This window comes from Lithobates pipiens, unplaced genomic scaffold, assembly GCF_037356315.1.
Source record: "Lithobates pipiens isolate NorthernLeopardFrog02 unplaced genomic scaffold, aLitPip1_a1.2 Scaffold_22, whole genome shotgun sequence".
NCBI lineage: Eukaryota > Metazoa > Chordata > Amphibia > Anura > Ranidae > Lithobates > Lithobates pipiens.
This window is the reverse complement of record NW_027507784.1, coordinates 109,171,505-109,187,436: the sequence shown is the minus strand read 5'-3', so window position 1 is coordinate 109,187,436 and position 15,932 is coordinate 109,171,505. Positions and strand designations below refer to the sequence as shown.

The following is a 15,932-nucleotide window of genomic DNA, read 5'->3' as shown; positions in this document are numbered from 1 at the left end:
TACTTTTTACAAAAAAAAAATAAAAATTAAAAAAAAAAAAAAAAAAATATATATATATATATATATATAATTAAATTAATAAATAAATTAATACATTTAATAATATATATATATATATATATATATAATATAATGAGAAGCCATTTACCAGCCACCACACTCACCGTTGGGCAAAAAACAGGCAGGGGAGCTTCACTCCATTAGGAATTAGCATTATTGGAATAGGGTGTAATTTCTACATCCACCACAAGATGGTGCCAGACTACCGAAAGATTTTAGAAGGCCGCAAAGCCGCGGCCTCAATTACTGGCCGGCGCGGCCCGATGGAATTGTGCGGCGTAGTTCGGGGTACAAATGGAGACAGGATACCCCAGCAGCGTTGCCCCAGTCGCCAGGACACGAAATCTAGGCGCAAATGCGACCTGGCGACCGGGGTTTGTCGAGCCCTGGGCTAGTGAAAAATAGGATTTTTTGTACTCACAGTAAAATCCTTTTCTCTTATATTCACCGACCGACACAGCTCCTCTCTGTAACAAAATGGGTTGTCAGCCCTATCATTGGAGATTACTAGGCAAAGTTGTAATACAACACTTCAGAACTTTTAGTTCTGCCCAGGGGGCGGTCCCTAGGCTACAACCCCCACAGCCTGCCCTAGCAGACTCAGTACGTCAACAAGCAGTATAACGTAAAGAGAAAAAGGATGGGCGGGTGCGGTGTCGGTCAATTACAGAGAAAAGGATTTTACGGTGAGTACAAAAAATCCTATTTTCTCTTATATTCACCGACAAAGGTACCCACTAAGGAGTGCGAAGCCAGGGGTTGTTGAAAAAAAAGACAGCCAAGGCTGAGATTTGCCCCTTGATGGTGCTCAATGCCAATCTCTGGTCTACTCCTTGCTGGAGAAACAGCAGGATCCTTGCTATGGAAAAGGAGTGCGGATGCCATCCTTTCTCCTCACACATGGAGATGTAGGCCTTCCAGGTACAATGGTATATCTTCCGAGAAGATTTTCGTGCCCTCAACATAGTTGGAATCACCGAGTCCGACAGGCCCCGGTTCCTCAACATCTAGCTCTCAATAGCCATGCCGTTAAAGTTAGCGATGGTAAAGCAGGATGAAAAATTGGACCTTGAGATAAGAGGTCTTCTCGCAACGGCAGTCGCCAGGGAGCGTCTGCCACCAGATCAGTGTACCAGGGACGCGGAGGCCAATCTGGAGCAACCATAATTACTGGAATCCCCTCGGCTTCCACTCTGCGAAGCAGACGTGGCAACAGTTTCAGTGGAGGAAAGGAGTAGATCAGCTGGTACTGATCCCACGGAGCCACCAACGTGTCTGCCCATGGATTTCTTCTCCTGGACATGAATCTTGTCACCTTCTGATTGAGACGGGAGGCCAGTAGATCTACATCTGGTGTGCCCCACTTCAGGCATAGCAGCCTGAATGTCTCCGGATGCAATGTCTATTCTCCTGGGTCCAGCATCTGTCGACTCAGATAGTCTGCCTGCCAGTTTTCCACTCCCGGGATGTAAATGGCCGACAGGGCCGGTACGTGTCGCTCTGCCCACCGAAGTATGTGAGCGACCTCCCACACAGCGGCTGAGCTTCTTGTTCCCCCTTGGTGATTTATGTATGCCACAGCTGTGGTGTTGTCTGACTGTATCCTGATCGGACGCCCTTGAAGCCTCACCGACCATGTGTGGAGATAGAGCCTGATCGCTCTCAATTCAAGCAGATTGATAGGCAACTCGGATTCTTTCGTCGACCAGAGGCCCTGAGCCGACTGAACCCCCATCACTCCACCCCAGCCAGATAGACTGGTGTCCGTAGTGATCACCGTCCATTTCAGAGGAAGGAATGATTTTCCGGACTGAATCACAGGGGACCTCAATCACCAGATCAGAGAGTCCCTGACTGGTTGGCCCACCTGGATCTGTCGATCTAGGGACAGCTGAGACTTGTCCCATTTTAACAAGATCTCCTTCTGCAGTACTCTGGTGTGGAACTGGGCATAGGGTACTGCCTCGAAGGAGGCTACCATGAGTCTCAGTACTTGCATGCAAAATCGGAGCGCCGATCACTTGCGGTTCAGCAGCAGTTTTACCGCTGATCTGACAGTCTGCAATTTGTCTTTAGGGAGAAAAACTCTCGCTTCCCTGGAGTTCAACAGCAAACCTAGATACTCCAGACACTGAGTCGGCACCATCACAGACTTCTTTAGGTTCAACAGTCAGTCAAATTCTTGCAGTCTCCATGGTGATCGCCATATCCTCCTCTAATTCTGAGGCAGAAGATGCTCTCAGGAGGAGATCGTCCAGGTAGCCCATGATCGTGATCCCACATTGTCTCAGCAACGCCAATACTGGAGCCAGTACCTTGGTAAAGACTCGGGGGGCTGATGCCAGACCAAAAGGAAGAGCCACAAATTGGTAATGGGCTTCCCCGACTGCCAAACGCAGAAACTTTTGATGCCAAAAGGCACATGGGTATGTGTAGGCACGCATCCTGGATGTCTAAGAACGCCAGGGAGTCCCCTTGATGGAGTGCAGCGAATACTGAGCGAACTGATTCCATTCTGAACCTCTGCACTTTAACAAAGTGATTGAGGGCTTTCAGGTCAAAGATCGGATGTACCCCTTCCTTCTTGGGAACCACAAACAGATTTGAGTAAAATCCCTGGAAGCGTTTCTGATTCCGGAACTGGTACAATCACCCTGTGATTCAGCAAGTCCCTTACCACCCCCAACAGGGCCTCCCGGGGATACGGGTATGCTGGAGGGGAAGAATCTGTTTGGCGGCCAAGAGAGAAACTATCTTGTAGCCTGTGGACAACCAGGACCACCGGGCTGCAAACTCCAGAAGTCGACCCCCCGCCCGAGACGTGGGTGGGGGCAAACCTTCATGTGGTAGCACTTTTATGCGCAGGCTTGCGGTTCCAGGGACATTTTTGACTGTCCGTGGGTGTCCTGTCGGGCTGGGGACGTTTTGCCGAAGCACCTGGCTGACAAAAAAGCGGTTTGTGAGCGGAAAAAGAGGGCCCTTGCCTGCGGCGTGGCTCCTTAGCTTTCCTGGCCTGTGGGAGTAGTGTACTCTTACCACCAGTGCCATTTTTAATAATGTCATCTAACGAGGCTCCAAAGAGCCAGTCGCCAAGGAAAGGAAGATCCATCAAGGCTTTTTTGGATGCCTGGTCAGCAGACCAGCATTTTAGCCAAATCAGGCGCCTCAGCACCACAGCCGACACTGAAGCCCTGGATAACAGAGGGAGAGTATCCAGGGCCACGTCACAGACGTACTTAAGGCCTTGCACTAGTTGGTCTGCTAGTTCCACGCAGACAGGGGAGGCCTGTTACTCTCTCAATTCGCGGTGCAAACGTTTTGCCCACTCAGTGTCTGCGATACATGTGCGGATGTCAGTACAGGTCGCACGGCTGACCCCACAACCGTAAACAAGGAATGAGCCACTGCCTCTGCCTTCCTGACCGTGGGATCCTTGAATGCAGGAGTCCCCTCAACCGGGATCGTGGTTACTTTATTTAACCTAGATACTGTGGAGACTACAAGGATAAGTGAACCAGCCTGTCACCCAGCTGGCTGTTGATCGAAGATCACAGGATCATTCATCTTGCGCAAAAAGCAAAGCTTCTGCATCAAAAAACACAGACCTATGGGCCCGCAGGGTTCCTAGATGCATCTCCTTCAATAGGCAAAATAAAACAGTCTGCTAGGGCAGGCTGTGGCGGTTGTAGCCTAGGGACCGCCCCCTGGGCAGAACTAAAAGTTCTGAAGTGTTGTATTATAACTTTGCCTAGTAATCTCCAGTGATAGGGCTGACAATCCATTTTGTTACAGAGAGGAGCTGTGTCGATCGGTGAATATAAGAGAAAATCCCATCACTGCGCCAGCGCATCTACTTCACCTGAGCCCTGTTCTCTGTCCAGAGAGAAGAAGCTCTCTACCTTCCTGTTCTTCTTGGAGACGAACAGGTCTATCACTGGCTTGCCAAACTAGGGAGAATACTGTGTTGTTCAGTTCCCCCTCCCTTTGGTGAATGGGCTGCCGACTGAGAAAGTCTGCCCGCACATTGAGGGACCCTCATATGTGAACTGCCGCAATTGAGAGAACCATATCTTCTGCCTCTTAGGATTTCCCAGGTCAGCTTCAACAACTTACTGGACCTTGTTCCGCCCTGGTGATTTATATAGGACACGGTCACTACGTTGTCTGAGAAAATCTGGACCTCTCGACCCCGAACTTGGTCTCTGAAAACGCTCTAAGCTTTTCCAACTGCCAGCAGTTCTCTGAAATTGGAGGATGCCACTGCCTGCTCTCGATCCCAAGGACCCTGGGCGAAAAGATCTCCTAGATGAGCTCCCAAGCCCCAGGTACTTGCATCAGTCGTTACATTTAGTGGGTCTTGCTAGTTCCAGGTCCGACCTGCCGGGAGGTTGGCTAGAATGAGCCACCAGTCCAGGGAGTTCTTTACCTCCTTCGAGAGCGAAACCCTTAGGTCCAGGGACTCTCTTCTTCCATCCCACGAGAGAAGGAATCCCTGTAACCCCCGGGAGTGAAACTAGGCCCAATGGACTGCTGGGATGCAAAATGAGATCAGACCCAGAATACTCATGATAGTGCTTAGAGCAGGGGTCTCAAACAGGCAGCCCTCCAGCTGTTGCTAATTTACAAGTCCCATGAGGCATTGCAAGGCTGGCAGTTACAAACATGACTCCCATAGGCAGAAACATGATGGGAATTGTAGTTTCGCAACAGCTTCAATTTTCACCTGGGGAAGGAAGATCTTCTGTACTACCAAATCTATCTGGTACCCCAGTAAGATTCTGGATTGTGCTGGCTCCAAGAAGGACTTCTGGCTGACCAACCAACCCCCAGAGACTTCTAAGTTGACAGCACCCTGTCTCGGTTGGACATGAGCTGCTTGCTCGACAGGCTGTAAATTAGCATGACGACCAAGTACGGGATTAAGGCTATCCCTTGTAGGTGTAGAGACGACACCAGCTCGGCCAGGAGCTTTGTAATTACCCTGGGACTGGCCGCCAGTCCGAAGGGGAGTGCCCTGAACTGCCAGTGTTGGACACCATGGGGAGACTGAGCCGCGAACTGTAAGAATCTCTGATGGTTCGGGGCAATAGGGATATACAAGTAAGCATCCTTTAGGTCTAAGGAGATCACGAAGACGCCATCTTGTAGATGTCTTCTGACTGTAAATGCTCGCCATCCGGAATTTCTTGTCCAAGAACCGTTTCAGTTTCCTTAGGTTTATAATCAATCAAAATTTTCCTGAGGGTTTTGGCACCACAAAAATGTGGGTATAGAACCCCCAATCAATCTGACCTGCTGGAACAGGGCCAATGACTTGCTGTTCTACCAGAACCCTGATACTGTCCAACAGACCGCTTGCCCTTAATGGATCTCTGGGGAGATGGGTAAGTGTAAAGTTTGAAGGAGGGGGTTGACAAGAACTCTAGTCTGTAACCCTCCTTTATCAGACTGAGAACGTAAGGACTCTGATTCTTTCCCATTGGGGAAGGAACCACGAGAGTCTCCACCCAACCCCTAGGTTGGTGTCATTTGGTCTCTTTGTTAGAGGACACTGATTCGGGAAACAGGATTCCCCTTTTCTCTTGCTCCTCCCAAGCCCCCACTTCTTCCTAGGCTCCCTCCTGCCTTTGAAGCGGTCTTCCGCCTGGGGCCCCTTCGAAAAAATTTCTTTCCCCCATATGGTTTGGATTTCGTTGGGAATTTTTTTTTTTTTTTCCCCCGTTTGAAGATCGGGATAGGACTTGCTCCAAGGCAGCACTGAAGAGCAAGGAGCCTTCAAATGGTAACCCACAAAGATGTGATTTAGACGAAGTCACCACCCCAGGTTTTTACCCACAGAGATCTTCTAGCAGAGTTTAACAGGAGCTGATTTGGCAGTTGACCTAACAGTTTCGATCGCGGCGTCAGCCAAGTAGGCTGCCGCCTTGCCAATAACTTCCAAGGAATCTGAGACTTCCTTGGATTTATTATTGTGTGCCACATGGTCTAGTAGCCTACCGACCCAGGCCTCCGCAATCCTGGTGACACAGGCATAAGCTACTGCTGGAGCCACAGCTGCAGCATTGGCCTCCTAAGCTTTGCGTAACAGGACCTCTGATTTCGTTTGTCCATCTGATCCCGAATGTTTCCGGAATCTACAAAGGAGATGCGAACGTTTGGACACTTGCGCTAGAGATGTGTCCAAACGAGGGACTTTAAAACACTTTTCCTTCTCCTCTGGTTTAAAAGGGACATCTACGCTTCCAGGCTTTTAATCTTAAAACCTTGCGTTCTGGGTCCTTCCACTCTCTAAGAATGATATCTTTGAGAAACTGGTGTACTGGAAAAGGTTTTGCCTGCAGCTTTCATAGTCCCCTGTACAGCTTATCTTGTGCCGATACCCGAGTAGCAGGGAACTGAATACCCTCAGAAGTATAGATTGCTACTGAGGACATGGACTGTCTTCTCAAAGCTAAGAGATGACCCCCTGGCGTGACTGCTACTGAAGATGTCGTCAATGACAAAACGCGTACAATGGAACCACGCATACAAGTCACTTCCGGGAACTCACTCGGGTGGAATGCAGGTGGAGCGCACACTGCTTGTTCACTGATCGCTGCCCTGCATTTGGAAATACTGATCTGAACCCGGAGGGGTGCTTGTTACAGTAATTTGGAGTTTTTTCATTTGATTTTTAATGTTTGAATATATATTTACCGACTGGTATAGTTTCTGGCAGCACATCTAGTTGGATGGTTTTTGTGTAATTGATTTTTTTAGTTTTTTTTTAATAAACGGAAATTGCTTTTTGAACTTATTACACTATGGGAGCCATCCTTTGGATGAGACTAGACCTGCACATAACCTGGTACACGTAAAAAAAATGGGACACCTTGCATGCTGTATTAATCCCGGGAGCTTGGAAGAGCGGAACTTGAAGCTGAAGAAGCCGGCCTGGTCCAGTCCGAAGTGAAATTTCATGCACGATACCCCTGTGGGGGTGCAAGGAGTCGGTGAGTAGGGACCTTTGAGGGGGGAGCACTGAAGTCACCTGGAGACTCTACGAGCACAAAAGTCACCGAATACACTTGTATAAAATAGATCTCTCTATCACACATCTATTCCAGCGCTTTTTTTTGTATATATCCTTATTCTTTAAGCACATATATTAAAAGTTCATTATACTGTATTAGGATTCTGGACACATTAGGCCACTGTACAGTTTTGGTTACAGTATATACACCATCGTGTCACAATTCCGAGTGATTTATGGTGGGACTTGGATTGTTGATTTTTTTTTTCTTCCTTTAGCTTGTTTGAAGGCTTTTAGATATTTTGTTAGAGGTATTTTTGCTTGAGTTATTGGTGGAATGACACATTATGTACAGTTGCACTTTTAAGATACTGGACATAGTATCAGCATTAAGTTTATACACATCTAGTACATATCACTTTAGCTAATCGGTAAGAGGTATGTTATTGGGACAGGTGGGATCACCACATACATACAAAAAAATTTTTTTTTGGGTACCCCTATTTGAATGCTGTTATGAAGTCAAATATTTTCAACGGCAGAACACAAAGCAGCTTTCTGAAAAGAAAAAAAAAAAAAAAAAAAAAAAAAAACATTCTGCACACCTAAAGTTCATACACCTTAAGGTATAGTGCTTAAACATTTTTCTACACTTTTACAAAATGTAATATTTAATAGAGGACTTTCTGAATGCAAATTTAATGTAAATAATCTGGACAATCACCACAAAATGTTTGTCACGCCTTTATTTTTAAACAGTGAGAACAAGTACTTTATAAGTGTAGTGTTATTTTCTCCTGCTTTTAAAGTGCCAATGCAGTGTGCCATGTTTAAAAACATGTACAATATGCTACATAAACTTTGCAATTTAAAAAATTTTTACAAAAAAGGTGGTGTTGGGAAGCTTAAAAGTAAGGGGGGGGGGGGGGGGGGAGAGAGAGATACTAGATGACCAAAAGCAAATGTATTTTATGGTTTTGGTAGTTAGTTGGTACAAAAAACAGCAAATATGTCAAATAAAACCCAATGCTGAATTGTAAGACACATTTCCCTGAAATACCAGCTGCACCCAGGCAAACACCAATTTCAGGCACTGCAATATATGGATATTCCTTTGATTATTATGCCAAGAAATCATTGTATGCATGACTGAAGAATATCTAAATCACTATATGTTCTTCAGCTACATGAAAATATTTTTTTTAAAGTACAATGTGCAGAACCTTCGGAGACATGTTCAGGGAGTTAAAATGCATTTTAACATCTTTAGTACATAGATTCAGGTCAGTCAGTTTTAATCACTGTCTCCCCGTTTGGGAAATTTCATTTGTCCACATTCCTGTTCTAACCACAACAGAAAAAATAAAAAAATAAAATTCCACTTTACTACCGAAGACACTTGAAGTGAAAACTGTCCGAAAAGGTCCCCCCTCACATCACCTTGTTGAAAAATGCTCTGGAAGCAAAGTTCCCCCCCAATAAAACACAGGTTGGCCCTTCCCAAAAAGAAACGGTCTCAGTCGGCTACCCCCCTCCCACTGGAAGTCTATGGCAGCAGCATTTCAGGTTTATTTTGTACTGTACCGTCAACCTCAGGATAGGCACTCAGATGCAGAGGTCAGCACCACTCATTACACTGTACTTATGAGTGCAGAGTGCCACTACATTAAATGCCCTACACTCACAATATGTCCTCAGTCTTAGGCTGGACGAACCTGGATGTAGTTTAACCTGAAAACTGACATCTAGTTGCAAAAAAAATAAAAATAAAATATATACAGAGGTGGATATTGCAACCTGGACTGTGTTTTCACATAATTAACTCTGCCTTAAGGACAAAATAAAATAAATTAGCAGCCTACATACAGTTAGACATTTTCCCTGTGCATGAACTACCACCATCAAGGGATACCCTTGGAATGTTTCAAGATTGAATTTTTTTATTTAAACTCTTCAAAAGCACTTTAAAAAACTTCCATCTTCTTAATGCCCCTTTTCGCAGTCGTTTGAGATCCAACTTGCACATCATTGGCAGACAAACTGAAAAGCAAGGGATATGGGGGAAATTAAAAAAAAAACAAAAAAAAAAAAAAAAAAATCACCCAAACATTACTATTGATGGGGACTGGAATTCAAAGTGTAGATCTTGTGTGGTATAGGAACATTAACATTGAATTGTGCCCAAGCAGTACTGTGAAAGATGCAACTTTAGTCCGCAACCACTCCTGAAAATCTCTAATTCCTGGTATGCGATGACGACTAGGAATGTCTGTGCCTTTATAATCTCGTAGCCAAATATTTGAACCTTCAAATCGTTATACATACAATATAGTATCATGGTGCAATGCAAATGGACATGAACTACAGTATATACAAAGTCCTAACTGGAAAGTTACTTATTCATTTTATTAGGAATTAGGTTCATTAGCATCTTCAATGCAAGCAATAAGCAGGAACCTCTATGATTTATGGGATTCAGCTACTTTACAATAAAAGCAGAAATCCTATGCGATCGGTTATAGAGCATAAGAGTAATGCTAGCAATTCTTACCATGTGTTCCCAATTTTGCTGGCCCTGGTCTCCTTTACCTGCTTCCCTGCTCCCGATTCATTTTGTGGTTATGGATATTATACCTGATGTGCCCACGTTTTGTAAATGGCTTATGAGAACCATGTATCCTAACCATCACCAGCAGTACATAAAGAAAAGTGCTAAATTAAAGTCCAACTCCAGCAAGGGGGTAAAATCGGCAGTTAGCCTGAATGGTGTGGAAAAGGGGTTAGAACATTAGTTGAATTTGTATTACTTTATGTCCTGTGTCTGATTTTTCTAAATTACCCAAGCTCTATTTTATACAACACCATAAATTCACAAAGGCACCAGGTAAAGTGAAAAAAATACTTGCTTTGCCTGTGCACTCTAATGCCCTCTCCAGCTGCAGGTTTCTTTTTCTCCCTTGCTGGCAGAGCAGTTTTCGAAACATGTTTTAAAATGCTAAATTTTACACCTAAACATTAGTTGAAACCCCCAATTCTAAATAGACACCCTGGAAAATAGTTGTTTTCAATTTTTTATCAAATACAAAAATACACTAAAACTAAATTTAAGGGCACACAATACATTACCCAAAATATAATGGATGAGCTTGCATTGAGTAAAAGTAATACCCAACAGGTCAAGCCTGTTGTGCACCCCTGTGAAATGGGGGACAACCTTGGGTACTGGAGGATCAACATCTGCTTTGCTGGTCTCTCATGGGGAAGGGGTTCACACTTATGCAATTGGGCAGTTCAAAATCACATAACAAGTCGCACCCCATTTTTCGGCAGTGGAACCGTTCAAATCGTTTCAACTAAAGTAACAGCAGTTTTCATTGCAACTTGCATTGACTTCAGTTAAATGAAGTCACAAGCTGCAATGAAATTGCTGATGCAAATAGCACTGATCTGCAGCTTTGAAACTGCGCTGCAGTAGCATGATTTCAGAGCCACACTGGTGTGGACCAGGGCTAAGGCATATCATTTTTCTTCCAATTTAAATGTTCTCTGCCATATATAAAACTTGGGAAATCTGTTTCTCTGAATTGTTTTGCTTGCCAAAGGGTTTTTTTATTTTCTAGTCAGATTGATCTGCTTATTCTTTACCGTAGTTCAGCAATACAAACTGTCACAGACCTCATGCCAAGCCAATGACTGGAAGGTGAATAAATGAGAACAGTAATTTCTCTGGTCTGTGAGCAGGTTTTGCCAAGAGCATACAGCAGAGTCAGATTGGCTCCAATTTCTGCCCTTCTCTCCCCCAGTTTTGAGATGTATGATAAGGGATTTGACTCTGATACAAAGTTCAATCACCGAACTCTACCACACTAAAGCGGGCCATAGACAGTTCAAATCTCAGCCGGTTCAGCAGGGACCAGCTGAAATTCAAACTATGTATGGGCAAGGCTGAATGTACCCAAAATGATTGATCAATCAAGGGTACATCCAGCCTGTTGGAATTTACATACAATCATTGCCAGTGGCTATTATAGTCAGTAGCAGCAATCACTGTTCTCCAGGCAGGAACAGTTCCCCCGCTCGGAGAACACCATGGCTCTGCAAGAGGGATTCCCCCATCAACACTGATTTGCAGGAAAGAAAAATTACTCCGTCTATGGCTGGGTTAAAGATGCACAATGCAGTCCATCTTATGAATGGGCAGTACAATGCAGGTCTTGGAGCAAACAGCAATATCTGCACTCAGCTAAAAAATTAGCTTTAGTTTGCTTTTTTTTCCCCCCCTCTGCCTGGAGTTCGGGTGCAGACCAATACAGCAGAGATCTCCAACCGCGGCCCTTTGCTTGCCGTTATCCGTCCCTTATTGCACCAATGCTCCCATTGATATGAAACACTAATCTGACATCGGACACCAACAATGGAGCACCATTTCTCCCACTGACACCAATAATGGAGCACAATTTCTCCCCAGGATACCAAAGATGGGGCACTATTCCTCCTAACCCAATACCAAATGTGATGAGGTTTACTCCTACTGATGCCACAAAAATTTCCAATCCCGCTGGCCACAATCTGACCCTCCTAAAGTCTGAAGGATGGTAAACCAGCCTTTTGTTTAGAATGTTTGTAGACCCCTGCAATACAGTATAGATTCCACATGCACAGCTGACTTACACTTTTATATAAAGACATGCTTGCCCAGGAAAAAATGGTCATCCGTGCTTTTTCTTCATCATATGTTGCCAGCCAATCTCACCTGTGAAACAAGGAGGTAAATTAGCACATCTCTTCTATTATACATCCATTCATTGGGCTAGAGAATAAAAGCACACCTTACCTAGTCTTATGGCCCTTGCTTTCAGGTCTCACTGCTAGACCTATTGGCTTTTTGTCACACCTGCAGTAGCTAGTATTCTAGTAGGCTCCAAATGATGTTGCTCTCTTGCTAGACTCTTCTTTATTTCAGCTGTAACTAGTCTTGGGGAAGCTCCTTACTATCAGCATAGTAAATTCTGCTTTTTGTGACTTCTTGGAAACTTGCAGCTCTTGTTCCTGCTGTAACTCCTTTAATAAGGCTGACTGAGTCCATACTGCAAAGGCTGTAGAGGTCCTGTGCTAGAGAGTTCTCATGTAATCCACTGGTCTATAAAGAGGGATGGCTCGAACTTTTCTAGTACAAAAGACATACTCCAAACAAATACTACATTAAGAGACTAGTTATTTATACAAAGAGCAACGCTAACCATCTGGAGTACATTGCAAGATCATTTTGCCTAATGATTTTGCATTACTCAATGCCTAGATTTACTAAAGTGCAACATTACTATTTATATTTAGGGAACCCCTTTAGGGTCATGGAGGAAAAAAAAAAAGAAAAAAAGAAAAATACTTCCTCATTTTTGGATACTGAAAAAAGGTCTTAGAAATTCTAATGATTGTTTTGCCATCTGTCAGCATTGAGATTCCTACCCACCATGGGCACAGGAAGTCGCAAGAAAAAAGGAATTCTTGCAAGTTGGGAACAGAAGACCGACTCCCAAATGCCTCTCAAAGCTATTTTTCCATGTCACAGGTTAAAAAACAAAAAAAAAAACGAAAAATCTGTACGAGATCACAGACTAAGGAGACACATCCACCCCCCCCCAGAACTAGCTAGTCCCATTGCTTGTATAGCCCAATGCAGTTTTAGGTCACGGGGAAAAAAAAAAAAAAAAAAAAAAAAAAAAAAAAAAAAACACAAGCTTGCTACTTAGGGATGATACCAAGCTCTGGTATGATATTTTCTCCATGCATTCAACAATGACCTTCACTCTCTAAAATGGAGTGATCTTTTGGGCCATTTTCTCAGGTAATATATATCTGAAATACTGCCATTTTTTTTTTTACCCTGGCTCATCCTTTTGTTGAGAAATCTGCAGCTCCACTCAGGTACCCTTCTAAAAGAGCAGAGCTATTCCTATTTTAGAATTGTGCAAAAAAGTTAAAAAAATGTGCATTTGGTAAATCTAGGCAATTGAACTTTTAGGTGTAAATTCACTTTTCTTATTGAGCCCATCCTCCCCATGAGATGTAGACATTGGGTATAGCAAAAGTCAGATCTATGGATGTCAAAGACTGAAAGATTAGATTTGTCTACAAAAGGACTAGACAAGCCTCATTGGACAGGAAATGGGTTCACTGAAAAAAGTAACGCTGCTTTTGAAATGCCACTTCAATACCTAGAGCAGTGGTTCTCAGACATCGGGCCATAGCCCTCCTGTCGGCTTTGACAGCTAGACTTCACCTGTGGTGGCCATCTGCTCCAATAGCTAAACAGAAGTGCGCTCGTCTTGCACTCCTGCAATGGGGCTGCAGATGTGTGGGTCTACCTGACAGTCACAGCACAGTTATGCACATCATGCTCCAAGTTCCCTACTAGTAAAAAAAGAGCAGCAGCTAGAAGGAGCCTTATAGCTTAGGCCCTCATACTAGTGGCCAGTGGGAGTGCAGGAGACTGCAGACCTCTGTGTGATGTAGGATCTTAGCATATATGCTGTCAATGCCTGTGTGTGCAACCTCAAGCCTGCGACACTGCAGTGGAGCTCCAATTGCAGGCAAGTGTCCCATCTAGTGCTGAAGGGGAGGTTGTTGATCAGCACAGAGCCGCATTGAAAATGCAGAGGTCTCCTGCGGCCACCAGTTTTGACTGAACTATAGCACACTTGGTATGTTAGCGGGAAAGCATGTAAACTACTGCTACAATGTGTGAGGCTTTGGGTGGGGGTTTTGGGAAGCATGCACATTTTCCTTCTATTACTGGCTCTGCACACTACTCTCATCCCAAACACTTCTCTGCCAGGTTCAGGGCTACCCCGGTGACTGATGGTCTTTCACTGATACCCAGTTTTGAATTTGCAAATTTAATGTACGTTCTGATTGAAGCATGCATTTATGTGACAAATTACAATGCAAAAAATGTTCCCTCCAGGGACATCAAAAAATTGAAAAAATGCGCCCAACTGGCACAGCCATTGTAACAAATCCGAGCCAAACATTACAGTCTATTTTGGGGGGGAACCAAGAGCGTGTTCTGTTGCTGGGGGATACAACTGAACAGAGTAAGGAAGGTTTAGAATTGTGGTCGGCAACAGCTCAATCACAGCCATGTTGGGCGTGGAAAGTTTTGGAACCATTTACCAAGCTCTAGCGTTCCCAAGATTGAGAACCACTGAACTAAAGATAATGTATGGATGAACAAAAATGAGCAACAGCTGTCTTTCCTTTAGGGTAAGAAAAATGAAAGGTTATGTTTAATATGGTTGCCACAGCCAACACATTTCCTACAAGCTTCTATTCACAACCCCTTTTACAAATGCTATGGCAGAACTGATTAACGCTTACATAAAATATACAATACTTATATACTGCAAATTACCTTTTCTGACAGACATGTACTGCAGAGTCCACAACAGAACCTCATTAAAAAAAAAAAATTAAAATGACACAAAATAGGGATCTGTCAACCATAACAGAAAGATTTACAACCTTGGCAGAAAATGGTTGCAACAAGACTTAAAAACTGCAGTCTGGCATGGCTCTTGCTGACTGGCAAATATACAAGCCATCTTCTAAAGACAACAAAATGTGAACAAGTCATTTTACTTCACATCCAAATGATATGGATGTGAAGTTCAGTCTAAGCAGACCCTCACCTTTAGTACCAGGAAAGCTGTGCCTGGTAGACTTGCACCGAGGAAAGAAGATAAGCTGAAAGCGGCGCCGGCATATATAAGAAAATATAACACCCACTGTGTGCATTTTTTTTTTTTAAGAAACAAAGTAAAATCTCCAACACGATTTGGAATGACTGAAAAATACTATATATAGTCTTGGGTCCCTTTCACACTGGTGGACTGCCAGCTCCACAGGCAGATTGACAGGTCCATGTGTGCTCTGCATTAGCGGAACAGACACGGATACAGCCCGCTGTCCTCTATGAGCTGCGGAAGGAAACAAACTGCCTGTCATCCAATCAGTTTTTAGCAGACAGGATAAGATGTTGGCGGGTGTCAATGGACATGTGCGAGTTGACATCACCCACTCCATAGAAAGCAATGGATGGTCCAATCAGGTCCACTTGAAAAACTGTTAGGCAAACCCGATTGGCCCATTAGTTTGAAAGGGGCCTTAAGCTTTCCTACTCAATACCACAGAAGTTTGGGCAACTCTTAGCTCCATTAAACTCATGCAAGCTCAAGAATGGAGACATGTAGGTTAACCAGCATGCCTACTTTTAGGTAGAGAAATGTTATTTCACTCAATGCTTGCCGTTTAATACTGCAAACAGATCTTTCTGCATTAACATGTCAGAAGAAGAAAAACAAAATAAAAATAAACCTTCTAGCTTAGTACAAAACTTTAACAGGACAATAAAAAGGGAGCTGCCACAAGATCAGGTTCTGAAGATGTTTGAGGAAAGCAGAAGTAGAGACACCAGCTATGAAGGCATATGCAAGTACTCTCACACCCACTTTTTTTTTTTTTAAATATGGCCAAGCTGTATATACCTTGTTCTTGGGCGTCTTAGTGTGTTGGCCACAGAGAAGCTGCAATTAGTATTGGTTTATGAAACAGAGCTAAATGGTCTTAAACTACGATTAAGACAGTTTATTATTGATAATGCACTAACAATTTAACATAATAGTTCAACTGTTTAGTTATAGCACAAATTAAACTTATGTAGTCGAGTTTTAAATGCAACTTATTTTGTTAAGGAAACCTGGAGCGAGAGCCTATGGGAGGCTGCCACTGCAAGTCGCTTCAGTTTTAAGTTAATCTATAGATTTAAACACTTTTAAAGGGGCCAACCTGAAACTAAAATGCA

The 15,932-nt window shown here is 43.8% G+C and overlaps 1 protein-coding gene across 1 annotated transcript in view; it reads right to left on the bottom strand.

Annotated features, from left to right (window-relative positions):
• Nucleotides 1–7,803: 7,803 nt before the first annotated feature.
• The window catches only part of HNRNPA3 (heterogeneous nuclear ribonucleoprotein A3), a 30,007-nt gene continuing 21,878 nt past the window's right edge, over nt 7,804–15,932 (bottom strand). Inside the window, exons 13-14 of the transcript XR_013261812.1 lie at nt 11,744–11,825; nt 7,804–9,112 (exon numbers count right to left, since the gene is read on the bottom strand). The gene's annotated coding sequence lies outside the window, so the exon portion shown is untranslated. The remainder of the gene's footprint in view (nt 9,113–11,743; nt 11,826–15,932) is intronic.